At 43.6% G+C, this 7,931-nt stretch overlaps 1 pseudogene; it reads right to left on the reverse strand.

Annotated features, from left to right (window-relative positions):
• Positions 1-6,125: 6,125 nt before the first annotated feature.
• Positions 6,126-7,394, reverse strand: LOC147737010 (uncharacterized; annotated as a pseudogene).
• Positions 7,395-7,931: the final 537 nt, after the last annotated feature.

The following is a 7,931-nucleotide window of genomic DNA, read 5'->3' on the forward strand; positions in this document are numbered from 1 at the left end:
AAGAAGGCGTTCTTGAGATCAATTACAGTAAAGAACGTTGCTTCTGAATCAATAGCAGTCAAGAGAGATGATATATCGGGGACCACAGGATACTGTGGGATAATGCATTTATTCAATTCTCGAAGATCAATCACCAGCCGATATACTGGCGGTGCATTGGGATCAGTACGTTTAAGAATCGGAATGATGGGTGAATTACAGATATTGGAGTCGGTTTCGACGACCACTCCTTGGGCAATAAGCTCTTCAATGATTTTCAGTAAAGCCACTACAGCATCGGGTGGTAACTTGTATTGTCTGATTCTGGGTAATACAACACCTGCCTTGAGTGTAACGCGGTATGGTGTAATGTGCATACATCCTACATCAGTGGGGCCTTTTGCCCACAAGTAATCAGGTACATTTTTCAATCTGACGTCAAACTCACGAAGAACGTAATGACCCTTGAAATCTCGCAGAAAGAGTCTAACTCCCTCTGGGGAGCAGCAGATTATGGCTCCTAGAGCCTTCAGTGTTTTAATTCCTAACAGATTTTCTGGACATGATTTTGTTAGTAACAGGTCTGTAACGCGTGATAATGGACCCACAGCCAGGGGAACTGGTTCTGATACTTCGTTTACAATAGGCTGTCCTGAAAAACCAAGGGAAACATTTTGTGAGCCTGAGAGGGGTGCCCCTGGAACTTCGTCATGACTTATTGTAGTGCGACTTGCCCCTGTGTCAATTAAAAACTTTCTATCTTTCCCCAATACTTGACTGTGTACATAAGGACCTTCTTGATCTACAGGAATCTCGATAAGAGGCAAGCCACCTTCCCTCTCTAGGCTATTTCATGTATATCGGGAATATTCGGGGTAAGCAGACTGGGCATACTGGTACATCTGTTGTGAAACTTGCTGAGTTGCAGCAATGGGCTGTGGCTGTGGTACTGCTACGGTCTGTGTTGTCTGTGCAGATGCATGCATAGGCTGTGTGTTCTGTGTAGACTGATGCTGGTTATGGTCTTGTCTGGGCGGATGCGGTCTTTCTTTAGTTTTACCTGTCGCTATGTTATGTTTCAGAACTGCACATTCGTGTACGTAGTGACCTGGCTGCTTGCAATAATTGCAGGTCCCTTTAACAGGAGCTGTAGTGTGATTTGTCTGGTTCGTACCTTTCCTGTGACTGTCGGATGGGACCGTCTGGGCTACTAACATTTTCATTTTCGTGTCTTTCATACGCTTCTGTTCCTGATCTTGTTCCTCCCTAATTCTATTCTGGTGATATTGTAGCATTTGTAACATCTGGGATGGCGTATTTGCTTGCCATGTACTTTCGACCTTATACACTCTATTTTTAACTAACGGTAGAGAATTCTCGACTAACTTTGATACAAAAAGATGTGGGTACGACTCGCTACTTGGCTGAAGGCCACTATTGATAATAAAACATTTCTCGAATCTTGAATAGAAGTCGCTAGTATCTTCATCATGTTTCTGTTTACAGGACGAGATTGCATCCCAATCCTCCTTTCTAGTTGTCAATAATCTGGGCAGGACCTGTACTATCAAACCTGGTAATGCTTTAGTTTTGTCCCCAAGGCCTAACCCTGGAACCCGTTTTTTCTCTTCGTCTTCTATTTCTGCCCAGGCAATCTTTGTGTCTCCCACCTCCCATTCCTTTTCTTTCAGTTTCTCGAATATCCCCGTAGGCAGTAATACTTTCAACATTTTCATGATATCATCATACGTGTAGTCTCCCATCAGTAACATATCTTTGAGTTCTCTATGAAAACCTGCAGGGTCTTTATCATGACACGGGACTAATTTCTTCATTTCTAACAGTTCTAGTTTAGTCAGGGGCGTGTGTACATACACGCGTTTCAAGGTTTTATCCTCACCCATAACAGGGTGCACTTCTCGTAAGGGGTTCTGACTTTCAATACCACCCCTGCATTGCATGTGGTACATTTTCCTCTCTGGAGGTGGGGCGGGAACATATTCAGAACTTACAAAGGTATCATATCTGCGTCGTTGTTCTAGAATTATTTGAACTAATTTGGTACTTAAGCCTCTCCATCTATCCATCAATAGTGCTTCCAGTGTCTCGTGTAAGGGGCCTGGATCGGAATAATGTTTTCTGTATTTGATGAGAAGGTGCTGGATCATGTATACACCTGCTAATTTCTGTTCGTCGGGGGAGAGGTTCAAAAATGTCTGCGCTACGGTATCATCATTATATATGTCGGCATTCTCGGCCCATGATACAGCTGATCGGGCTAATTCTTGTTCATCCATAGAATTGAGTACATGGTACCCAACTCGATCTCGAAGCCTTTTATCAGTCTCCTGGAACTGATGCTCAGCAGAATTCGGATTCGTTAAAGCAGAGAAGAAAACTCTCTTGCTCTCTGGGCGGATACCCTTCCTAAGATAAGTTCCCTTACCTACATATGCTATAGTGCTTGTAGTCGGTTCTTGTTCTTCAGATTCTTCTTCCTCCTCGGAGGGAGCCTTTTCTTTCTCTTTCTCGTGTACTGCTATCACTGCTTTCTTAATCTTTTTATACATGGCCTCTATGCAATTTTGTCTGTCATGTTTTCCATCAGCTATATTTTGACCCCACTTGTTTAATGCATCTAATTCACTCTGATCTGTTCCGGGTCTGTCTCGTTCTCTTATTAGACAATTTATGAAAAATCGTAGTATCAGTGCTTGCATGTTAACTTTCTGTTTCTCCAGGGCATCCTTAACACTGTCGGGGTCCTTTCCCGTTTGAACGAACTCATATATTCTATCTAGGCGCTCCTTCATTCCTGCATAACATAACAAACTATCAGTAGCAGATCTTAACCGTAACGACGCTAATATCATTAAGTCGTCCTGTCCAGGTTCTGGATCATATCTACAAACTGACATATTTTCCTTTAATGCATCAAGGCGGGATGAATTAGAAGAACGGGGGGATCTGTGCGTAAGAGGACTCTGCATGCCTCTGAGATTTAATCTGTGAGTCGGTGGCGGGGTCTGGAGACCCACAGTCGCACCTCCTGAAGCGGAAGCTTGGGCATTATCTCTGTGTGTAGTCAGTATCTGAATTTGTCTTTTAGTAGGGTCTGATTGAAGCGGTTTCGGTAAATCAGTTTTAGGTGAGGGAAGCGGCGGAGCTGGCGGAACGGAACTAGTCTTTTTCGGTGTCTGCTGAGCGTGATCTGGGGGTGGAGTACCACCCTCGGCCCTGTCAGTAGGCAGGGCACGAACAGGCAGGTTGGTGTAAGCTGGCGCTACATCTTCGAGGTATGAATTTAGGAATATGTCTTTAGTAGTCTTGTGCCTTACTTTAGTTGGAACTAATGGTGACGGCAAATTTTTCGGTATTTCTGAAATGGCGTCAGGGGTACCATCGGCCAAAAGATACATGTTGTTCACTTTGCCATTTTGGATACGATCTATTTGTTCTACTTTCACTCGAATTCCCTCAGTAACTAATTCGTTTTCTTGGGCCTTTTCTGATTCTTTAAGCCTGTCTTCTCTACGGAGTGCTTTATCAGCACGCTTACGTGATTCCTTACGCCAAAATTCTATGGCGTCTTTCTGAGATTGTCTAGCTTTCTTTTTCCGTAATATTTCTTCTACCTTTATGATGCACTCGGCATCCCATGTTCCGTTAACTGGCCATCGGTATCTTTCCTCTAGGTGTTTGGTATAATCTGTCCATAACTCTAGATACAAGATGGCGTCTATGCCATGTTTATTGTACATAAAATTACCTGGAGTGTCCCTAGGGGGGATTGGAATCTCTTCCTCTAACATCCCTTTCCTAGTCCCTATCTGTCTTAACTTGTTGAAAAACGGCATTGTGTCTACTTGATACTGAAATGCTTGATCCTTGATACTTAATGTCGACTGTAACTATTTATACAAGAAAACACAATAATGCACAAAAACAACCACATTCATACCACGACATTAATCACATGAAACATTTAAAGACATACCTAACTTCCCCCTACTCTGAATGTACCGCTCAACGATACAGATACACTGCTGTAACAGTGCAGAAATTCGGAATACTTTATATACTGCTAAACAGTACAGATACACTGCCTAAAAACAGTGCAGACCGGACTTGCGTACCCAAACCCGTCTAGATACGACCCAGCAATGGTACTCACCGGGAAGCACGGAAAACAGAAGGCCTCGGAAAACTCGACTGGACTCGGCTCGGAACTTCGGAAAACTTCGGAAAACTTCGGAAAACTTCGGAAAACTTCGGAAACCTGGTGGGCCTCTTCACACCTCGGACCTTGCTTCTTTCGGCTGGGCTCTGGTCGGGATCCTCCGCACTCCTCACCGTCTCGTCTGGGCACTGATTGCAGTCTTCGTCACCTCCGTGTGTCAGAGGGGGATGCAGGAAATCCTGCCAGTACACGTGTGGTCCGTCTAACTGATGGCAGGGGACACGGATTGCAACGCACCTTCCGGCGCGTGAGGTGGGGGAGGGGTCCCTATTCGGGCGCCAAAATGATGTAAATAATTAATTTACTCTCTTAATTTCTATGCAGGTAAGTACTTAATTAATGATAACTCAATCAGAATGAAGGAAAACAGAGTCCGTGGTGTAAGAGTTTCTAAGGGTTTTATTCCTCATAAAGGAATCAGGATATCATGTTCTGACCACCACACAGGGTGCCAGAAGGGATAGATGAGCGCGCTCACGTTTATTGACAAGACATAGCTTATATACTTGATTTACATCATAATGTTCAATGTAAGAGGCGTAACAGCTGAGAGAAAGCAAGATAACAGTATACACGTGGTACTAGTACATCATCAGGAGGCGTAAACTTAGGCGTAACTGGAGGTGTGTGCTAGAAACGTCACTGATAGGTGACGCAAATGGGTGGCACCAAGGGGTGGTGCTAACAAAATGTTGCAATGTCAGCAGAAATCGGAAGCTTGGATGCGCGCGCAGCTGCATGACGTGTGATAGACGGGGTGCAGGGGACTTGACATTTACACTGACGGAAAGAGACAGAAGTCTGGCATGTCAGATCAACTTGTGCTTTTATCATATCTGATATCTGATGTTTAGGAACTAAGCTATCTGGGCAGAAAGGTCTCTAGAGCAGAAGCTATTCTATACTTGCTGTGAGTGCGCGTATAAGCGCCTGAGTGTCTGTATGAGAAGCGTGGGGGCATGGGGCCTTCCATGAAAGCATGGCAACAGAGGCTATGAATTACTTGAATTAACTGCATAAAGACAGGTCGGCCCTTTGGCCCTGCAGCTGAGGAAGGATGTTTACTGAAACTAGCAGGCTGGAATGTATCTTCGGAGAGGAAAGCAGATAACTCGAAGGTTATAGTCAATCTTGGCAGGCAGCAGGCTGAACTGAGCACGGAGGGCCGCGCTAGAAGTAAGTCAGAGTTCACGGGTACGGGGGCTGCTTGGGCAGGAGCCCTCGCAGTCAGAAGCCAGAAAAGAGGCTCGGTGGCAGAGATTCAGGGCCTACTTTCAGCCAGGCTGAAAAACGTAGGAGTACACTTCAAAAAGACGTTGGCATAGCATACTTAGAAGCGGACCATCAAACCCATTCATGGTGGATCTGAAAGAGGACAAGTTAACGTTGGACGCAAATGTATTTGCGTCTTCATAGCTGGTACAGGAGGGAAGTTACATGCACTTTTAACTCGTACACGGAGTCGGTGGGGTACTCGCTAGGGAACACAACATGACCATAAAATTTATATTACCTCAGGTCTGCTGCGAGTATAGGAGTTGAATCAGGGGGAAATTAGCAAGATAAAAACAATTTAGACAGTTTTAAAAATGCGTGCTAACTCCCGGCTTTCGGCCTCAGGAGTGGAGTTCTGTGAACTTCATATTTTATAATTTGTAGAGAAATGAGCAATCACATGGAACATACTCTTTTAGATTTCTACAAATATACCTGTTTTTCTACTACCTAAATCTACATTTTATCATACTTCCTTCAGCTCACAATAAGTGCTCTATATGTCCATAGATGAGTCAGTATTATTATTGTTGTGCTTCAATTCTCGCCATCTTGCCAAATTTCTTGATTATTTTGATGCATGTTTTTGTTTACGGCTTTGTTGGATTTATAATCAACAAAAGCTCTTCACTCATTCACTGCACTTGAATGGTTCTTCCGCTGTGTGTGTTCTCTGAGGATTCTTTAATGCTGAAGAGGAACTAAAATTACTTCCACATTCACTGCATTGGTAAGGTTTCTTCCCAGTGTGTGTTCGCTGGTGCTGTTTTAGGTTTGATAAAAACCTGAAGCTCTTCCCACATTCATTGCACTTGAAAGGTTTTTCCCCTGTGTGTGTTCGCTGGTGAATCTTTAATGTTGAAGATTCACTAAAACTACTTCCACATTCACTGCAATCATATGGTTTTTCCCCTGTGTGTGTTCGCTGATGTCTTTGTAGTTCTGATAACCAACTAAAGCTCTTCCCACATTCACTGCACTTGAATGGTTTTTCCCCTGTGTGTGTTCACTGAGGATTCTTTAATGCTGAAGAGGAACTAAAATCACTTCCATATTCACTGCGTTGGTAAGGTTTGTCCCCAGTGTGTGTTCGCTGATGCTTTTTTAGGTTTGATGAAAACCTGAAGCTCTTCCCACATTCACTGCACTTGAATGGTTTTTCCCCTGTGTGTGTTCATTGATGATTCGTTAATGTTGAATAATGACTAAAACTACTTCCACATTCACTGCAATCATATGGTTTCTCCCCTGTGTGTATTCGCTGATGCCTTTGCAGGTCTGATAATTGACTGAAGCTCTTTGCACACTCACTGCACCTGAATGGTTTTTCCCCAGTGTGTGTTCGCTGATGCCTTTGCAGGTTTGATAATTGACTAAAGTTCTTAACACATTCACTGCACCTGAACAGCTTTTCTCCTGTGTGTGTTTTTTGATGGCTCCGCAGGTTTGATAGTCGACAAAAGTTCTTCACACACTCAGAGCACTTGAACGGCCTTTCCCCTGCGTGTATTCGCTGATGATTCCTTAATGTTGAGGAATGACTAAATTTAGTTCCACAAGCATTGCAATGGAATGGTTTTTCTCCAGTGTGTGTTCGTTGATGTCTTTGCAGGTTTGATAATTGACTAAAACATTTTGCACATTCACTGCACCTGACTGACTTTTTCCCCGTGTGTGTTTGTTGAAGCTCTTTTAGGTGTGCTGATTGACTAAAGCTGTTTACAGATTCACTGCACTTGAATGGTTTTTCTCCTGTGTGCGTTTGCTGATGGTGCTTTAGTTCTGATGAGAAACGTGAGCTCTCTCTGCATGTGTATGATTCTTCTATCTTGGTTAGTGTTTTTGGGTCTGGTATATATTTGTCTATATCCTGTGACCGTGTTTCCTGAAGGGTCGACATGGCTGATAAAGCACTTGTGGTATTCTCACATTTCCTGCATGAGAGAGAGATTTTGGACATTTGTTTTCAGGTTTAATTAAAGTAAAATGAGCATTAAATTCTTTGCACTCATAATACGTGTAAGGATTCTTTGTGAGAGATCGTATCTAGATTGGATGGGTTTGCACGCTTGTGGGTAAAAGAATCATCCTCCTTCTGGTCAATACAAATTGGGACATCACTCTGTATTTTAGATAGTGGAACTCCCCTTTCTTTCAGTTGTCTAGCTCAACTCCGTTGTGCTTTTCTCTGGTTCCTGTGGTTTGGCCAGGAACATTTTTCAATACACCTGAAGCACCGAATGGGGGTCTGTTTAGAAAGCAGAGCATGCTCTAGCCACATCATCCCAATCCCATGATCACAGCTGGTTTTGGACAGAGGTTTGCAAAGGAGGTGGCTTGTCAGTGTTGTTGCCTTAACTTTCTAGAGGTCATTTCTTCGCCTTGTGGCGTGAAGGTGCACAGCACAGACTTTTACATTCACTGAATAGTCCTCACA

This window comes from Lissotriton vulgaris, chromosome 1_1 (assembly GCF_964263255.1).
Source record: "Lissotriton vulgaris chromosome 1_1, aLisVul1.2, whole genome shotgun sequence".
NCBI classification, from domain to species: domain Eukaryota; kingdom Metazoa; phylum Chordata; class Amphibia; order Caudata; family Salamandridae; genus Lissotriton; species Lissotriton vulgaris.